The 20,552-nt window shown below is 42.1% G+C and overlaps 1 long non-coding RNA gene across 1 annotated transcript; it reads right to left on the bottom strand.

The window, feature by feature from the left end:
• Nucleotides 1–4,771: 4,771 nt before the first annotated feature.
• Nucleotides 4,772–17,501, bottom strand: LOC140595449 (uncharacterized). The gene is made up of 4 exons (XR_011997064.1): nt 17,333–17,501; nt 9,410–9,547; nt 7,675–7,899; nt 4,772–4,827 (listed from the first exon to the last, which is right to left on the bottom strand). It is a non-coding gene; the product is annotated as an uncharacterized lncRNA (long non-coding RNA).
• Nucleotides 17,502–20,552: the final 3,051 nt, after the last annotated feature.

Genomic DNA, 20,552 nt, shown 5'->3' with positions numbered 1-20,552 from the left:
TCATTTAGTGTTTCCTTCTATTCTCAAATACCGGGAACCTTAAAAATTGGAAATTCAAAGGCTGAAACATCCCTGAGCCCCTCAGAGGCTTTACCAGCAATAGACAATCCAGGGAGTTTGTTGACAGAATTAGTTGAAAATACATATGGGTGTGAGCCCCCTGGAGACCCAAGATCCCTCCATGGTCATGAGCAGACTCCACTCCACCCCCCAGGGTGACAACCACATGGAGAAGGGTCCTGTGGCAGCGACCTCCAAATTCAGCTTTTCAACCCAGCCTGTTGGTACACAGCACACAGTATCACTGAGGGAGGGCCCTCTGGCCGCCAGAACCTTTAAGTGTAACTGAGAGAAGTTGGTTAGATTTTGCAGGTTGGGAGGATACAGGATTAAGCCAGGGTGGGGGGTCTCTAGTGTTTTTCAGTCCTGGAAGCGGAGGTCCCTGCGGAGAGGGGTTCCTGGCCTGCAGCCCACTAAGCCCCGTCACCTGAACAAATAGCTCCCTGTCACACCGATGTCACCGGAGAGAACAGCTGAGGTTGGGCAGAGGAGCATCTGCTAATGAGTGGCCTCCACGGTGTCAGCCCTCCCGCTGGGGGCCCATCCTGCGCACTGCGCTTCTTTTCCTAAAGTGAACAAAAGGAAAGCCAGGCTAATGGACTGCACAAGTCAGCACAGTTGGCTCTACGAGCTTGAAGACACCTCACCAATCACCAGCTCCAAATACTAGCCCAACACTAGCCCTCCCGGAGACAGATGCAAACTGGAGGCCAAGTCCCTTGGGTCCACCGTCACTGCTCCCCGTGCTGGGGGGACGTGGAGATCACCACCCTCCAAAGGCTCCCAGCGGGTGGATAAGCAGAGGAAGAGGAAGGCTCGGCCTCGGGGCGGGGTGGTGGAGGCTTGCTGGGAAGCAGTGTTTGTTCTGGGAGCCTCCGGCCCAGGGCTACCTGGGAACCTGGGGACGTGCCACAGCCCAGGCTGCAGGTGTGCAGCCTCCGTGTAGACGCTGAACCTGGGCCAACTTTGGCAAAGGCTAAGGTGAAACTGGGTTGTGCAGATGATTGCTTTCTCTTGCCAGTGGCAACCTGAGTTTGAAACTGAGTTTTGCATTAAAATTGGGCCAATGGGACTGAGTGCCTTGTGCAAGGAAGAGCACAGGGCCAGATTTAGGTCACTTACTTTTTGAGCGAAGAAAACATTTATTTGGACTTTCATGAAGTTTTTTTCCTACTCTTTAAGGTGTGCCCCCAGAGAAATATTTAATAGGGCTGTAGGCACTCTATGTAACAGAGAGGCTTCGCAGAAACAGGCTTGTGAAACTGTGTAATCTGCACAGATGAACCTGGCACCTGTTGTCTCCGGCAAATTTGCAAAAATTCAAGAAAGCCTTAAACGATGAAATTGGCATGGATGGTGGAAGTGGCCCTTCATGGTGACATACCTGGTCATCCCCTGGATAGACATTGTGCTTTCTAATTTTTCCCTTCTTTTCAGCTTAACAAATGGTCACACACCTAGGAAATTCTTCAAGGAATATTCAGGCTGTGATCCTATATTCAGAAACGTGCCAGAAAGCCCTGCTTTCAGAGACTTAGGGATTGTTTATTGAAAATGATGTCCATTTAAAGAATGCATGTGTTTGGGCCTCTCTGGCTCACATCACACCTAGAGGGACTCATCTGAAATGTATGAAGGAAAGAAAGCAATTCCAGATTGGAATTTATCCAACCAGGTGACCAGGTCAGTACAGAATCAGGCTCTCCTATAAACCCCACAACCTCCTTGGAAACACCTTCCAGACTATAGACAAAACCATGTGATCTAAGGTACTTACTGCTGACAGCCACATGGATTTTTCCAGTGGATTCTCAAACCTTTCTTTTTCTTGTGGCACTGTTCCATTTGAATACATTTATTCCTGTGAGAGTAAAGGGTTGCAGTCATTCATTAAAGACCGTGAACCTCAGAGCATTGGGAAATAATGATTCTAACTTCTCTGCTTGAATTGGGATTCTCCAGAGCAGTGAACATAGAAGGAGGTCAAACAAGAATGGATGGCTATTTTTAAAAGATGGAGATATGCATCTGTGGGTCTTGGCAGTTTACAAAACATCTGCACCACAAAAAGTTCCACAGATGCATCTTGAATGTTTGAATTGAGTTATTTATGAAATGGCCAGTGCAAGAACAAGAAGACCTCCCTTTGTCTCCAGAAAGAAGGAAAAAATCTCCCGCAGGAAAGATACTGCCTTACATACCAGGACGTAGAGAGATGTCCCTATTGTCCAAGACAGGGATTCAAAACCAAGAATTCTGTATAAACAAGCCTTGTTACTTTTATTAATTTACTACCCCAGATCCAACCATTTTTAGAATTCCTTACTAATGGTAGCTCCCAAACATAAAAAAACATAATTGTCCTGTAAAATATCAAAGATTTATGCTTCTTTGTCTAAAATGTACAAAAGCTGCCTCCCTTGGTCATTTTTTCATCTCAATTTCATCACTGGGCCTCTGTGAGCATGTAATAAAAATTTGGTTTTTTTCCTCCTTTTTTTTTTAAGTAAATAAGCTAACAGCATAACACTTAACAAAGGAGTCCTCCAATTCCTGTATTTATATAAAAAAGAAGCAGAATTCTAAGTAAGAAAAGGGAAGAATTTGTCTTTATTTTTTTTAATTTTTTTTTTTAATTTTGTCTTTAATGATGTAGTCAGAGGAAAAAACCTCTGGCAGAGAAGGCACAAGTTGAACTCTGCAATAATAAGCTCATGTTGAGGATGCATGAAGATTTCAGATTTTCATTTAACAAGGACACATAAGCAAGGTAGGGTTGGCTTTGCTCTTGGAGTACTTAGAAAGTTTGAGCAGGGGATCCCTGGGTGGCGCAGCGGTTTGGCGCCTGCCTTTGGCCCAGGGCGCGATCCTGGAGACCCGGGATCGAATCCCACGTCAGGCTCCCGGTGCATGGAGCCTGCTTCTCCCTCTGCCTGTGTCTCTGCCTCTCTCTATCTCTCTGTGACTATCATAAATAAATAAAAAATTTAAAAAAAAAATAAAGCTGCTACTTCTAAAAAAAAAAAAAGAAAGAAAGTTTGAGCAGGAAAAATTAATGAATTACAAATTGCAATAAGTGCTATGAAAAGAACATAGTGAGTCATCATTGAAGGCCCATTGGAGGATGCTATATTTAAGCCAAGGCCGGGAGTGTGAAAATGGGAGCTTGGAGACCTTCCAAGTAGAAGAATAGTAGCACAGCTGGAGACCCAGAGGTAGGGAAAATTCAACACATTGAGAAAGTAAAAGGCTGATGTGGCTGAACCTGGAAGATCATGGCTGAGAGACGAAGTGAAGTAGGAGGCAGGCAGAAGTTGGATGATGAGGACTTTCTGGCCACAGTGAGGATTTGGGATTTTACTCCAATGCAACTCAAGAGGTCATAATTGGTAATGATGATATGATCTGGTTTACATAATTAGATGATTCTGGATGCTCTGTGGAGAATGGGTTGAGGGGGTATAGTGAAGAAAGAAAATAATTCAGGAATGTTTAGAATAGTCTACAGAAACTATTGGGATAGTCTATGAAAGCAATAATAGCAGCCCAGGTGAGGTTAGTGACATGGAGTTGGAGGAGGTAGATCAGTTGGACAACTGAAAGTCTTGTTTTGGACACACTAATTTGGCTGTATCTGCAAGATAACCAAGTATATACAAGATATCCTCCTCACTTCTAGTGAGTAGGCAGTTAGATACATGAGTCTGGAGTTTACAAAATGAATTTGGAAGTCATAGGCATAATTTACATATCTGGAATGAATAAGTTCACCTGGTGTGAGACACAGAGTGAGAAGAGGAGCCAGGACTGAGCATCAGGAAATGCCAGCATGTCCATGCTAATAGTTGATATGTAGCCAGCAGAGGAAGTAGCTTTAAGTATTTTCACCCTAGCTCTATCCCTAAGAAGTCTGCATCCTTGAGCAAAGAGACTACGTCCCTTACCTTAATGTTTACCACTCTATGGTTTTACCAAAAGGCATTTTTCCAACCCTGCAGTCTGAGGAATGTTAGTTCAGGACTGATGTGAAAGAGCTCTGCTAGAATGACACCCACCTTCTCAACCCTGCCGACAAAATGGTGGGCTAAGTAAATGATGGACCTGAAATCCCCATGGATAGAGTCCTCAGATTTTATCAAAGAATACTTCAAATGATGAGAATAATCAGTGATGGATATTTGTCAACCTACAGGTTAAATTCAAGTGTGTTTTGAGTGAAGAAATAACAGGGAAAAGATTTGGAGAGCTAGAGAAATTCTGCAACCAAGGAGACCTTTTCATGAAGGAAAGGGGATTTTTTTTTTCTGCCTTTTGCCAAAATAAAAGTGGGAGGGAATTTCTGACTCTGAATCACCTAAAGTAAGTACTCCTCAAGTCAACAGAAGACCTATCTCAGTAGCTTTCTTTTTTCTTTTTAATTTGATAGACAACCACTGAGATTTCTAAGATTTTATTTAGTTAATAGAGAGAGCACATGTGAGCAGAGGACGGGGTAGAGGAAAAGGGAGAGGGAATCTCAAACAGACTCCCCACTGGGCATGGAACCCAACATGGGGCTCAATCTCACAACCCTGAGATCACGACCTGAGGAGAAACCAAGAGTCAGACATTTAACCAACTGAGCCACCCTGCCACCCCTCTGTGGCCTTCTCTTAAGAAGAGCTTCCAGGAAATGAATGTCATAAAGTTCATCGTAGAGTACATTGAATTACCCGTGCGTTCTAGGTCCTGAGTTACTCTCTCCTGCAGGCAATATAGTTTGGGAAGCTGTAAGTAGGAAACAAATAATAGAATTAGTAGGATTTTTTAAAGGAATTGCATTTATAGTTAGAGTATCAGTTTGCACATGATGTGTAACAAGCGACCTGAAAACTTAGTGGCTTAAAAGATCAAATATTTTGTAATGTAAGTCCTGCCAGTTGCCATTTTTGATTATAATGTAGCTGCCTGACATTAAGCTTTTGACTGCCAAGCCATCCTCTTCAAAGACAGCTATCTCCAAAAAACACAACTCCAGCCACAAGTCTAGATAAAAAGCCAGGTCACCCCACCCTTGTGTTAGAGATCTCTGGTTGACTTATACAATTGACCATTTGACCACTTTTTACTTTCCCATGCTCTCATTCTTGCTCTTACGTTTTAAATTCACCAGCAAAGAGTGAACCCAGGAAACCCTAGATGCTCCCACCCTTAAGCCCAATTAAAGCAGAACCTCAGGCCCATGCTTTCTCTCTCTGCCTACCCACAACCTCATTGTGTGGCCCCAGACAGGCCATATACTGTCCACGATCCCATGTGTAATAAACCTTGGATGTGGTTTTTTTTTTTTTTTTTTTTTTTTGGTTTTTTGCTTTTCAAAATTCCACAATGGTTGCTCCTGAGGAGTCTCTTGCAATCATGATAAGAACCAGAAGGGCCAGTCTGGCTACAGCACTGGCTCTGAAAGGCGGAATTTCTTTGGGAACTCACCACAGGCTCAGGTGAGTGCCCCACCCCCACCGCCATAGCATTTCTAGCCCATAGCATCACTATCGATAGACTGAGACCAGGACAAAACACATTTGTAATTCTTCAAAATTCTGTGGGTGGGCTGAGCAGCTCTGGTCTGGGCTGGCATAGATGACTCTTGACAGCACTGGAGGGGTTTCATATCACCTAGCAGGCTAGCCCAGGTCCTTTTGAGCTGCAAGGGTTGCAGAACTCCAAGAGACCAGCCCCCAGTGTGTGAGCACTTTTCAAACCTCTGCTTAAATCACGTATTGATTGTGCTTGCAATTAATTGTCTTATTGGCTGAAGCAACTCGTTCAAGCAAGTTCTGATTAATCTGGGATGGGACTAGCCAAGGGTATGGACACAGCAAGACACGAATAAATCAGGGGTCATTATTTCAACAGTCTACCACATATATGCCCTGTCTGATGCTATGGAGGAATCTGGAGTTGAAAAGGAACAATTTAGGAGCCTACCATGAGAACACGAGCACCTGAAAATATTTTATGATTGTCTAAAGAAAATTGAAAATCTTACTGTGGCCAAAAACACTCTGAACAAAGTTAAAAGGTAAATAAAAATTGAAGGAAGACATTTTATTTCCAAAATAAAAGATAAGCAAAAGTGTAAGGTGCTGGTACAACACAGTGAGGAGAATATATGTATCCCTTAGAGGGTTGTTACCTTTGCATTGACTGAGCAGTTTGCGAGTCCAGTGACCTGGGGAGCAGTGCATTGAGAGAGGAAAAGCATCCACTGGTGACAGCTCAATCTACCACTACTCTCCCCCATGACCTACGTTGTGGATTCTGTATCCTGTCCTTCCTTCATTCTTGCTTATTTTCAGAGCCTCATTTTTCAGCCTTCCTGTCAGTTATATGAGCCACCTGATACCCTAAAAAAATCAATTCTCCATCTGCTTAACTTGTTTCTATTATTTGCAACTCAGGACTTCAACTGAGGCCCACCCTAATAGAAAAATGTGCAAATGTAAATAAACAAGTCACAGAAGGCAAAATACAAAGTAATCAATGAGGACATCACCTGTATTGCAGAACACAATGCTGCTGGTGTCTATATGGAACACACCAGAAAGTTTAAAATGATTAACAATCTTTACAGTGGGGAGGGTGCAGAAAACAGATACTTTCTAGCAATGTTTCTGAGAATATATGCTATGTAATTTTTGCAGCAGGAAATTTGACATTATGTATCAAAACATAGCATTTCAAGTTCAGTAACTCCACTCCTTGGACTGTCACCTTCCCTGGGTGGCTCAGCGGTTTAGCGCCTGCCTTTGGCCCAGGGCACGATCCTGGAGACCCTGGATCGAATCCGTCGGGCTCCTGGCATGGAGCCTGCTTCTCCCTCCTCCTGTGCCTCTGCCTCTCTCTCTCTCTCTCTCTATGTTTATCATAAATAAATAAATAAATCTTAAAAAAAAAAAAAAAGAAAGAAAAGAAAATTCTGTGAAAAGACATTTGCATCCAGAGGACCACGACACTAATATGTATCATAGCTCAAAATGGAAACACTGAAGCTATGGTTCCATAAAACAATACACTGTCCCTTAAAAGCTAATGCAGGTTTGCACAATTTGGCAGGAGATCCGAAGACCACTGGCACAAGCTGAAAAGCAGAGCACAGAACCTCAGGACTGGAGGGACTCCATTTACGTACACAGAGACATGGATATGTTTATTAATCCATTTATTACTTCCTTGACAAACATTTATGTAGTACGTACTCCAAGACAACTACTCTTTTATGTACTCTCCAAATACTAATTCATTTCTTATCATTACAGCCCCATGATAGAGGTCCTTATATTATCTCTATTTTACAGACAAGAGCACTGAGGCAAGTGACAGGACCACGATCACAGACTGATAAGCAGTAGAACTAGGATTCAAATCCAGGAAACCTGGATCCATGTCCTGAGCATTACACTATGGGCCTTTCAAGATAGAAACCAAAACACTTAATAGAAGATCTATCTCTCTTTAGTTGGGTTGGAGGTTTTCTCTTTCTTTGTTATATTTTCCTCTATTTATTGATCTATCTGTTCTTTTGTCTATTTATGTGTTTCTCATTTTGTTTTACAGTTCATATGTATTACTTACCTAATGAGAAAGACCGTCCAGTAGGTCTGCCTACACGCTGAGTGATCCAAGGGCCAGGCCATTCCTTTACTCCCATCTGCATGCCATGCATCCGCTCAGTGTCGAATGCAGCACTGAGCACGGATGCTTCCTAAACTGAAAATGGAAACAGCAAGTTGGCCCAAAATCGCTGCACCTTGAATGTGCAGAGAACATTCTTGGAAGAGGAACAGGCATCCCGAGAACCTGAATAGAAAAAAAAAGAAGAGGGGACTTCCTGTGAATCTGGGAGGACTATCAACCAGAGGTGAAAATGAATCATACATTCAAGGCTCTCACTGAAGGGTCAACAAGAAAGAGCAGAATCCAGGGAGAGAAGCAGTAGTCTGTTTTCTTCTTAAAGAACACACACATGCTTAGGTTTACTCTTCACTTTGGTTGTAGTTGTTAATGGGAACACTTAATGATTGTCATGACAACGATGTTGGGATGTTGATGAAGTGGGCAACTTCAAAAGGTAATTTCTAATGTAGAACATTAAGTTCTTTTTTTTTAATTTTTTTTAATTTTTATTTATGTATGATAGTCACAGAGAGAGAGAGAGAGGCAGAGACATAGGCAGAGGGAGAAGCAGGCTCCATGCACCGGGAGCCTGATACGGGATTCGATCCCGGGTCTCCAGGATCGCGCCCTGGGCCAAAGGCAAGCGCCAAACCACTGCGCCACCCAGGGATCCCAGAACATTAAGTTCTTAAAAATATGTTTCTACTTCTGTCAGTCATTGATCTTGCCTTTCACCCACTGGCAAAAATAATATGCAATTTTGAAAAATAAATTAGCCAACTGGCAGGTTCCTGTGGCTACCTTCTTTGGCATGCCAATGACAAAAAGACAGTAGGACATGGGGAGAAATGACAGGTTCCTGTGGCTGCCTTCTTTGGCATGCCAAATGACAGAAAGACAGAAGGACATGGGGAGAGCCATGGCTGATAAGAGGCTTACAGGGATATGGAACCCACGGGATTCTGTTGTGCCCACTCTGGGAAGAGCGACACTAACAAAAGTACCTTTGAGAGTCTCCGTGACAAAGAATGCCATTTTTGGCAGGCTGGAGAGAGCAAACCAAGATGGCCCCGGGACAATAGACACATTTATGAAGGAGAAGAATGGGCAAAGCAAATGTGGCTGTAACAGTCTAATTTCAGCTGAGTCTGTAGGGAATGGGTAGTTTCACTGGTCTCAGATGGCTCACGAGGATGTCACAGGCCTTCAGGAGGGGCCATGGAATGTGCGCCCATGATGGACAAGCTTCAGGATCTGGCCGTTGCCTCTCCCTTCAGACTCTATTGTCCATTTCACATCCCCTGTCAAGTCTTAGGAGACCTGAGGGGATTTCTCTTGCCCCCATGCCTGCTCTCGTATCTCTCTCATAAATGGATGGTAAGCTCTCTGGAAGGAAGAAACCACCTTTTTGTCCTGTCTTCTAACTGGCCCCCTCATTCAACACCAAACACTGATCAACACCGTGTTCTCCTGAGCTCTGATGCTCTGAATGTGTCAGAAAGAATGGAGCCCTGAAATGTGATCCCCCCTTGGGCTCTCTTCCCTGGTCTCATGGTTTGTGCAATGGTGGTATTACCAGAACACTTGCGAATCCTGTTAGTGCTCCCTGGAGGCTCCCGCATTTGAGCCAAATAGTGACTCATGGATGATCAGTTTCATGGTGCTGAACCCGAATCCCATGACAGCATCATACCTCATCGGCTTTGACGTTCTCCTCTGTAACTGGATCTTTAACAGAATCAAGTTTCTCTTGTAGTCACTCTGAAGCAATATTGGCGGCACTGGGTGATTCGCCTATGAAGGCCATTAATTTATAATCTGGGTGTTTGTCCTGAAACCAAGAGATGAAACAGCCTTATGGATCGTGACATGCTGTAGTTAGAAATCCTAGGAAAGTCTGATTGTATACTCATTTCTTTTTACAATTGGATTCCTTTTACGAGCAAGAAAGTGTCTAAATGCTTTCCACCCCATCATAAGTGTTATATATGTTTGATTTTATCTTACCTTTATGAGAAGAAATTAAATTAATATTTCAGGAGGAAGTTTATAGTGAGTTTTATGGATTCATTCTACAATTTTTTGGTTTTGAGTTCAATACTAGCCCAATAACACTGACATTAAGAGAAAACCAATAACAGGGATGCCTGGGTGGCTCAGTAGTTGAGGTTGTCCCGAGGTCCTGGGATTGAGTCCCACTGGGATTGCTTCTCCCTCTGTCTTTGTCTCTGCCTCTCTGTCTGTCTGTCTGTCTCTCTCTCTTTGTGTGTGTCTCTCACAAATAAATGAAAACTTTAAAAGGAAAAGACAGACCAATCATAGAATTATAATCATCAGTATTTAGTATTTAAAAGTCCTTGTTCTAAGGACTGCACACCTAGTATCTTGATTAATCCTCACAATAATCTTATAAAAGAGGACACTATTATGCCATTTTATTAGTAAGGAAACTGGAACTTTAGGAGGCTGGGGTAAATGTTCGAGGTCACCTGGCTGATTGTGGTAAAGTCAGGATTCATGTCAGGTCTCTGATGTCAGAACCCTGTTGTTAACCTCTTTAACAAAATTGGAGAAGGAAATGAGGTTTGATTTAAATTCCCCTTTTTTGGCTTATGTTTTTTCCCCATTTTTTATTTCTGCAATATTTGGAAGGCAGAGAAGCACAACTGACGTCTCAAAGCAATATATCACTTGTTTTAGTCAGATGCAGTTGACCTCAAAAAAAAAAGGGGGTAAGTTTTTATTTGAAGCTTTATTTGTTAAATCATAGATTATCTCTGAAGAGAAAGATTATGATGCCAAAAAAGAAAAAAAAGAAAGATAACACCTAATATTCAGCCCGACATAAGCAATGTTGAAATCTCTGGGATTACATAAGGGCTCCCAAATAAGTGACTTATTTATGCTGCAAAAAGGTGGTGGTGGTAGTGGGGTGTGTGTGTGTTTCTGTGTGTGTGTGTGTGTGTAAGAGAGAGAGAGAGAGGTAAAAGAGTAAGACGAAGTAGAAAAGAAACAGAGATACAGAAGTGTCATCGTTTGTATTTTTGAGAGTTGAGTCTATAGAAGCTGATTGCCCATTCAGGCAAGTTCACAGTGACATAAGTGTGAGCTAGTGTTTAAATGATGGATATGTGTGTGTGTGTGTGTGTGTGTGTGTGTGTGTGTGTGTGTGTGTTTGCATGATTTGGGGATGGAGTCAGATGAAATGGAATATCATTCTATTATGAGGAGGCTACTCTGAGTCTCTCAGATTTCTTCTAGTTTACAATTTTCAGAAGGGTTGGAAGTCTTCCCCTGCCAGTTGGATGAACCTGGTCATGCATTTATTCATTAATGTAAAAGTTCATTCATTTATTCTTCCATTAAATATTTGCTCATATTATCCACATTTGAGAGAGTCTGGAGGCACCTGGGTGGCTCAGTTAAGTGTCTGCCTTCGGCTTAGGTCATCATCGCAGGGTCCTGGGGTCAAGCCCCATATTGGGCTTCCTGCTCAGTGGGAAGCCTGCTTCTCCCTCTCCCTCTGCCTGCTACTTCCCCTGCTTGTGCTCTCTCTCTCTGTCAAATAAATAAATAAAATCTTTTTTAAAAAGAGAGTCTGAAATTACATACCATGTAAGTTGTAACACAGCATATACATATATTTTCCCAATTTTGTAGGAAAAATAGTAATAAAATGCAATATAATATTCTATAATAGATTACATATCATATGATATTATATACCTTGCCAACAATATACATATATATAGTATTTATTTTCGTCTTACACACATGTATTAATAGTGAAATTATAAGTGATTTTAATTTTGTCTTTGTATTTTTTGGTTCTTCTAAATTTTCTACAATAAATATATACTCCTTATATGCTTAGAAAATAGAACAAAAATTTTTAAGGACACAGCCTATAAGTAAATTGCCCTACTTCCTCATTTCCCAAATGGAAAGCCAAGTTGCCAAATCGGATACTATCCAAGATGCTGAAGTCTATGTGAACTTGTTCAAAACCTCTTTCTCCTCAAAATTCTGTATTTCCAGGATGCCTGGATGGCTCAGCAGTTGAGCGTCAGCCTTCAACTCAGGACGTGGTCCTGGTCCCAGGATCAAGCCCCACATCAGGTTCCCCAGAGGGAGCCTGCTTCTCCCTCTGCCTGTGTCTCTGCCTCTCTGTGTGTGTATCTCTCATGAATAAATAAATAAAATATTTAAAAATTCCGTAGTTCCTCTTGGCAAACACCTTCAGAGCAAGTGGAGGAATGGACTCTGAGTTTCCCTACACACACACTCTCTCTCATACTGGAGCATAGGAAAGGTATTACACTGAGTGACTCAGTTTGACAGCTATGACTTCCCAGTGCCCACTGTGGAAATGTGGCCTCTGAGAATGAGAGCAGCCTGCTCTGTCCACACCCATTCATGCACCACTACTCACATCACAAAAATGAGCTAAGCCTGCCTGGCTGAACACTGAGGATACAGCAGACTAAGTCAATGTCACCCAGTGCATATAATCCTTCCCTTGAAAAAGAAACTCTGCTCAGAATCCTAAACCACAGGCAATCCGTGTTGGTTTCCAGAGGATTTGGGCCACCAGAGAGTACTGGAATGAAGGAAAGGGTGAAGAGGTTATTACTAACTGGGCAGTGTATTTTCTAAAGCTGCACAAAAATCTTTCTAAAGCTGGAAAAAATCTCTCCAGGTGGTCATGGATGTCACAGAGGCAGGGCTGACTCTTCCGGGTGGGGTGAGTCAACTGGTGTATGTCCAGAATGTGCCAAGACAGCTGCCATCCTAAGTGCAGGACAGCGTAGAGAACCATGTGCCAGCTGCTTGGACTAGCAGGGTGTCCCTCAGCTGCACAATTAGCACTATTAGGTTGGTTCCTTTTGTTAAAACTGTTGGGAAATTTACTAATCTTTTAATAATCTTTAATAAGCTTTCGGTATATTGCAAGTATCAAAAAAACAACACGTGTCCACTCAGGCCAACGTGTGAGCCAAGGTCCAAAGGATACACAACTATAAGGAATGATCTTAGCCTCTCCAAGAACTTAGCAGAGGTAAGACTAAAGAACACAAAAGGATCCAAAAATACTATGAGAGAGAGTATCTAAATAAATATATATGTAATGAGTGAATTTGCCCCCACAACCCTTGAGTATAAGAGATATACCAATCTCTTAGATGTCCAGAGCAAATAAATCTGGTTCTAGGTTCCTACCTATGTGACTAGCAGAACATCTGATGTCTGTACTTGTGGGCTTTCTTCTCTCCTCCATCACACGAGAGGAGAATCCCTCATTATCTTGGCCCTTAGTCTATGGGAGACTAGCTTCTCTCACTTCTTCTGCTTATAATCCTGCTACTGAGCAGTCCAACCATTATCATGAGTCAGTCATAAGCACACACTGGATAAACAGAAAAAATACAACAGTTTTTGAGATGTAGACTTCAGCCTCAGACTGGGCAATGGAAGATTCTCCCTTTCTCCTTCCAAGGCTTCAGTGTTGGAGATCAGTCCCCAGGCAGCCACTAGACATTCCCTCGGAGGCCATGACCCCTCCGGGGCTATGTGGGCTAGGCATAGGTCTTTGATATGCCCACCCAAAGTGAAACAAGGCAAAAAATATCTCAATAGATTGTACCCAGATGTTTATGAATATGCAGTAACCGGATGACAGTACCTTGCAAAGCACAAGGTCTTACTTAAGAAGACAAGTGATTTCCCCACTCACTGCCAGACCGAACTGAGGAGAATTGATGATAGCTTTGTCCAAAGTCACTCTAAACTACCCTAGTCATATCACACGCTTGGCTGGAAAGCCCAGACTGGCCAGGACTACACCCCAGAAGGAGCTTTGAACCTCCCCTTGGCTAATGGGAAATGCCTCTAGGTCAGCAAGACCTTGTTGAGGGCCAGAGTGTACATTTGCAGGTTGTAGCCATTCTCTCTCTCTCTCTCTCTCTCTCTCACTCTCTCGATCTCACGCATGCTCTCTCTTTACTTCAATAATCTTTCTTCATTGGATCTTTCTTCTAAAGACAGGAATGGCATCCCATTGTGCTTTCAGGCCATCTCAAAACCCTCCAATGCTTTGCTCTCTGGGATTCTTTTCTTCCAAGTCCTTGGTTGCTTGTATTCCTTTATCCACGCCACAATCTCTGGCAGATCTTCTGCATCCATCCTCCCAGGAAACAGGACCGTGGTGGTGAGTCTAGCTTCAGATAGACCTGGTACTGAGAGTAATTCCACTTCTAATACTTACTAGCTGTCAGACAGTGGACAATTTCTTAACCTCTTAGGGGCTACTTCCTGAACAATACAATGCTAATTCTTTCCTCTAATGTGGTTGTGAGCACTGAAAGAGGCACTGGATGAGATCCTCACGTTTCCTCTCCCTAACTGAGCAAAGGGATATTACAGGAAATGCTCCCTTATGTCTGGGTGCAGGGTTATGACCAGGGAATTTACTGCATCTTACGCATTCTTATTACAAATTGTTGGGACAGAGAAAAGCTATATTGGGGGAAACTATTTGACTTTCCTCTCCCCTCACAGCTTCTTCTCAGGCAAGCTCAGCATTTTTTAAATATAGTTTTTTGATGATACTTTGCTAGTTACTTCATATTTGTAGTTTTCAAGATTCAGTCTTTCGGACGTTACTACCACTTGCAAGAAATGGTTTGGCAATGTGTGTAGTCTCCTGCCATCACTTAGGGGCAAGTGGTTAGTTTTACTGAAATTCATGGTGGTTGGCCAACATAGGGTTCTTCCTCACAGATGAGACAACTCAGTAACTCCTACTTCTGGGCAAAGAGAGAAGTCTTTAAGGATATCATACCATTGGATAATTCCATTCAGTTCAGTCTAGCGTTGTGTAGGGAAATCATTTGTCTCCTATCTCTGGGCAAAGAAAAGTCTTCAAGGATATCATATCTTCCTCTGTCCCTTTGAAAAGAGAATAAGTAGAAGACTTCTGCAAAGTAGGGCTGGTGACCTCAGTTACTGAGTCTAATGACAGAGATGCTGCACAGGTGTCTGGTTGATTTCACAGGGCCACAAAGGCTTTGCAGTTCCTCCCATTGAAGGTGGCATCTGTTTCCCTACCTTTCCAATATGGGCTGTCATGTGACATTGTAGAATTCATATTGTATGAAATCTGGAGCCTTGGTACAAAGAGACATTGTAGCTTCGGTTCTTGCCATTTTGGAATGGTACCTTGAGGCTGCCATGTCAGGAAGCTAGCCTAGCCTCTTGGAGGGTGAGAGATCACATTTTAGAGAACCCAGGTACTCAGGTCAAGAGCCTGTATCACCCACCAGTCATGTGAGTGAGATCATGTTGGACCCTCTGGCCCACCTGACCCCTAGATGAATATAGCTGCTCAAGTGATCTTGCAATAAACCATCAAAGGAACTGTTTGCCAACCACAGTAGCTTGAAAAATAATATCTTATTACTATCTTAAACCACTAAGTTTGTGGGTGGTTTGTGCATAGGAAAGGCCAACAGAAAGTATCCAAGAGGAGTATTTTCCATAAGAATCCAATTCTTCAACTTTAATCCCCACGTATAAAGAATAAAGGCAAAGCAAGTTTCAGGTATAAGTAGATGAGGCCTCTGTCCACAGAATGGGATTTGGAGTCACAAATAAAACCTGCCCCTAATTAATAGGACTAACCTGCCCTCATACCTTAACTGGCAACTCTCAAATATTTTAAGTTCAGCATTGTGTTTCTTAAGAAAGTTCCTGTTGAAATACAGATATGTCAACAACAACAATTATTACACTAAAGTGACAAGAACAGTGTGCAGGCTATTAGGGAAGAGATATGTAAGCTATTTGTACCTTTGTCAGGGAACTGAAAGAGCAATGGAAATTTGCAGAAAAGGAAAGTATTTGTGACTGGGAAAACTGGGAATGATTCATAGAAAAATGATATTTGATCAAAGATGTTTAAGGACAGGTAAGATTTAGAAGGACAGAGATAACCCATATAGGGTGTCTATCCAAAGAAAATGAAATTTGGATCTCAAAGACATATCTGCACCCCTGTATCCACTGCAGCCTTATTCAAAATAGCCAAGATATGGAAACAGCCTAAGGGTCAATCAGTGAATGAATGGATAAAGAAAATGTGGTGTACATATATAGTGGAATACTATTCAGCCATGAAAAAGGAGATCCTACCATTTGCAACATGGATGGACCCTTGAGGCCATTATGCTAGGAGAAATAAGTCAGACAGAGAAAGACAAATACCATGTGCTAGCACTTGTATGTTCAGCTAAAAAAGCTGAATTCATGGCAACAGAGAGGAGAGTAGTGATTGTCAGAGGCTGCGTGGGGGAATGAGGAGATGTTGGTCAAAACATGCAAATTTACAGTTATAAGATGATTAAGTTCTGGGATCCAATGTATAGCATGGTGACTGGAGTTAATTAACCATATGGCATTGTATATTTGAAAGTTGCTAAAAGAGGACATCTTAAATATCCTCACCACAAAAAGAGAAATAGTAATTAACTGAAGCAATGGAGGTGTTCATGAACTCTATAGTAGTAATCATTTCACAATATATTGAGTGCATCAATCAACATGGTGTACACCTTAAACTTACACAATATTATAGGTCAGTTACATCTCAATAAAGCAAGAAAAGAGAGATAAACTATGTAAGCTTATAAATTAAATATATAAAGTAAACATATATGCAATAATGTAAATATGTATGCAATTTTATATATAATTATATTTTATATAATCATGTATAATATATTTTATGCATTAATAATATATGATATATTATGTACAAATATGTAGCATATATTATATATACTACAATATATACAGGCAATATATACATATATTATACATACATGTATCAAGTGTATAATAATATATGTTCATGTAATTATATGCATATACTGTGTATAAGAGTGTGAGCATATAATTAATAGTGTCTATAATTACAAATATGTGAACATATTTTTTTAAAGATTTTATTTATTTATTTATGAGAGACACAGAGAGAGAGGCAGAGACACAGGCAGAGGGAGAAGCAGGCTCCATGCAGGGAGCCCAATGCTGGACTTGATCCCAGATCCCAGGATCATGCCCTGAGCCAAAGGCAGATGCTCAACCTCTGAGCCACCCAGGTATCCCATTATATGAACATATTGGTAATATGACATGTTATATACATATATGTAATATATTACAGATGCATATATAACATATATGCATGCATATATAACAGTGTAACTAATATGCATGTATGTAATATATTACATATAATAATATGACACATCACATACATATATGTAGTATAGCATGTTATGTGCATATATGTTATACATTGCATATATTATTATAATATGATATAACATATATGTAATATAACACATTGCATGCATATGTGTAATATATTAAATATATTATAATGATATAATAATATTATATGACATTTATGTACATATATGTAATATATTACGTATACATGCATATGTGTGCATACATGCATAATATAACGTATGCGTGAGTAATATATAATTATATGCATTTGCTGTGGCAGATAAGTGTGTGTGTGTGTGTGTGTGTGTGTGTGTACACTTACACACAGCAATGGCCAGAGATAAGGCGTCTTAGACAATTTCACTGACAGGGAGAGACGCGAGCGTTGGTTTGCCTCTGAGGAGGCAGGCCCGCTGCGGAGCCCGGAGAGCAGGGCAAGAGCCGCGGGGGCAGGAAGCGCTGGGCACGAGCAGGTGGCGTGGGAAGGCGGCCCCGTGGAAGCCCAGCGCGCCTCGCCAGCCTGGGCCCGGGCAAGCCCTCCGGCCGCCGCTGTGACCCGAGGCTGGCGGGAGGGGGCGGGAGGGGGCAGGAGCTCCTCAGTGCGCACGCGCAGCTGCCCTGCCCGCCCTCAGCCCGCCCGACCGCGAACTGCTCCGGGGCGCCTGGTTCTCCTGCGCCTGCCGCTCCCCAGCTCTTCTGCTGATCGCCGGTGCTGGCTGTTAGGGCGCTGTTCCCTCGTCCTCTGCACCCGCTCACCACAACATAAAGAAGCAGCTGGTCTATTTCCCCGAATCCAGGATGCTGTCTAGATGAGGAAATACACGCACGTAGTTGGCAGAACTAGAGTGGCCCTTTTTTATTTGTGAGAAAATTCTGAAGCTTTTTATCTCATACCAGCCCTCCCACAACTAAGGGTCGCTTTAAGGCAAATGGTTCTGAACTAGAGATGACCTTGCCTCCCCACCCTGGGGACATTTGGTAACCTTCATTGACAATTGTACTGTCACAACTGGAAGGATGCTATGCTGTCTACTAGGTAGAGGCCAGGGATGCTAAACATCCTACAATGCACAGGACAGCCCCACAACCAAGGATGATGTTTTAAACAAACTCGTCCCATATGTATCTTTTTAAGTAATAAACTTCATTTTTTGGAGCAGTTTTAGATTTACATAAAAGCCACGAAGATAGTATGGGGGGTCCCATATGTCCCCTCCTCAGTTTCCCTCTGATTAACAGCCTTCATTAGTATGGTACATTTATTATAATTAATGAATTAATATTTGTACGTTACTATTAACTCAAGTCCAAACTCAATTCAGATTTCCTTCATTTTCATGTGTGTCCTTTTCCTGTTTTATGATGGCATCCACTATAGCACATTCATTTAGTTATGTCTCCTTGTTATTCCTCAATTCCCCCTGGCTGTGACAGTTTCTCAGACTTTTCTGTTTTGATGACCTTGACAGAGGAGTGCTGCTCAGGAGTGCTTTGTCCAATGTTTCTCAGTTGGGATTTGTCTGGTGCTTCCTTCATGACTAGTCTGGGGTCATGGAATTTTGGAAGAAAGACCATAGAATAAAGCACCATTTTCATCATATTATATCAAACACTATCAATCCGATTGCCTGACTATTGATGTTGACCTTGATCACCTACCTGGTGGAGGTAGAGATTTTCAAGTTTCTCCATTGTAAAGATTTCCCCCCACTGCTTCCCCTTTCCATACTAACCCCTTCGAAGGAAATCACCATCTGCAGCCCCACACTTAAGAAGTGAGAAATTATGCTCCTCCTCCTGGATTATCTGCATAAATTACTTGGAATGCTTCAGTACATGAAATTTGTCTCTTCTTATTTTTTTTCTCAATCATTTATTATATCAGTTTGGACTCATGGATATTTATTTTTTGTTCTGGATTATAATGCTATATTATTTTTTTTTAATACTCCAGTGTTTCCAGCTTTGGCCATCAGGAGCTCTTTCAGTTGGCTCCTGTGTCCCTTTGACATACTCCCATTATTATGTTGTTTTGTTTTGTTTGAGTGTTTCCCTACTTTCTGCCACGATAAGATGCTCCTGGCCAATCTTATGCATTTCAATGCCCCGGTCCTAAAACCAACTATTAATCCAAGGAGCCCTACTTCTTTTTATTGGAGAATGGCGTTTGAAATCAAGATTTGGGCATTGGGTGTGCTTGGGAGTACTAAAATCATATTTGCTTTTCATTTGAAAAAACCCTGAGTGTATGATTGCCTTGAGATATTAGCCAGTAATAGCATACATATATATAATATATAAATATATAAATATACTGGGAATTTGTGTCCCCATTTTTTGAACCTATGCATAACAAAAGAAAATATTTGGCAACCTCTACCTAGAAAACTGTCATTAATGAGACTCAGATCTACAAACCCTAGTCTCTATGATTCTAAGTATGATTCATATTCTTGAGATAGACTCTCTGTTGCTCCAGAGCTGAGCGTCTCAGCCCAGGATGGTAAGACCTGACTTCCATGTGTCAGGGGCAGGTCTCAAGAAGCTGGTACTGTGAACTGGGCAGCCTCCCCAGGAGATGTCCCCTGAAGACAGACTTAAGTGCAGTCTGGTCAGACAGGGAGAGGCAAGAGAACACCAGGGGTGCTGGGTGAGTGGAGCAGAGCCAACTCTGACACCAAGAGGGCCAACTTGCTCTGATTCCTTCCTGGCCTCAGGCCTCATTCCACCGTCATCTTCAGCCATCTCCTGGATATGCTTCCCCCTTCTCCAGGAACATCAAGGGAGAGACTGGGGATTGGCTACTGCCTGCCTCTCTGGCAGGAGAACAAGAAAGAAACTCTACACACCCAAAGCCCTCTCTAGGCTGGGACAATAGCTTGTATATACGTAAACACAGAAACACAAAACATTACAGAACTGTCAGGAGGGCTGGCAGGGGGATGGGCCTATTCCCTTGCACCCTCACCCCTCCTTCCCTCCAGGAGCTTGGTGCATAATCTCGTTTGTCTTTTAAGCAGTCAGTAGTGCAGTCAGAGTGCTGGGCCTCTGTTTCTCCTTTTAAAAAATGTACTCAGAGAACCTAGCTGGTTCAATCAGTAATGTGTCTCTTGATCCCAGGGTCATGAGTTCAAGCCCCACATTGGGCATAGAGCTTATTAAAAGTGATAGATAGATAGATAGATAGATAGATTGATAGATAGATAGATTGATGGATAGATAAAAGTACACTGAAAAACAAAGTGCCTTACTCTCACAGAGAACCTACCTAGAAACCCCATTGCTATATAAATATGGCAAACTGGAATTGCTGACTAGTGCAGGAATTTGACTTTGTTTTTTTAGGTCAAACTGGAAATCCACTGGGATCTTGGCAGTGATTTTGGTGGAGGCCATGCTAACTAATTGAGCAGGAGGTAGAGATCCAGAACATTTTGTTCTATGTAAGACAGGATTGGCTTAACCCAAAGAGCAGCCCTCTGCCTAACAAGTGACCTAGACTTTTTCAACTTTCCTAAAAAGGGGGGGGGAGGGGGGAACAT

The sequence above is a fragment of the Vulpes vulpes genome, chromosome 1 (assembly GCF_048418805.1).
Source record: "Vulpes vulpes isolate BD-2025 chromosome 1, VulVul3, whole genome shotgun sequence".
In the NCBI taxonomy this organism is placed as follows: domain Eukaryota; kingdom Metazoa; phylum Chordata; class Mammalia; order Carnivora; family Canidae; genus Vulpes; species Vulpes vulpes.
The sequence above is the reverse complement of the archived record's forward strand: the minus strand, read 5'-3'. Positions and strand labels throughout refer to the sequence as shown.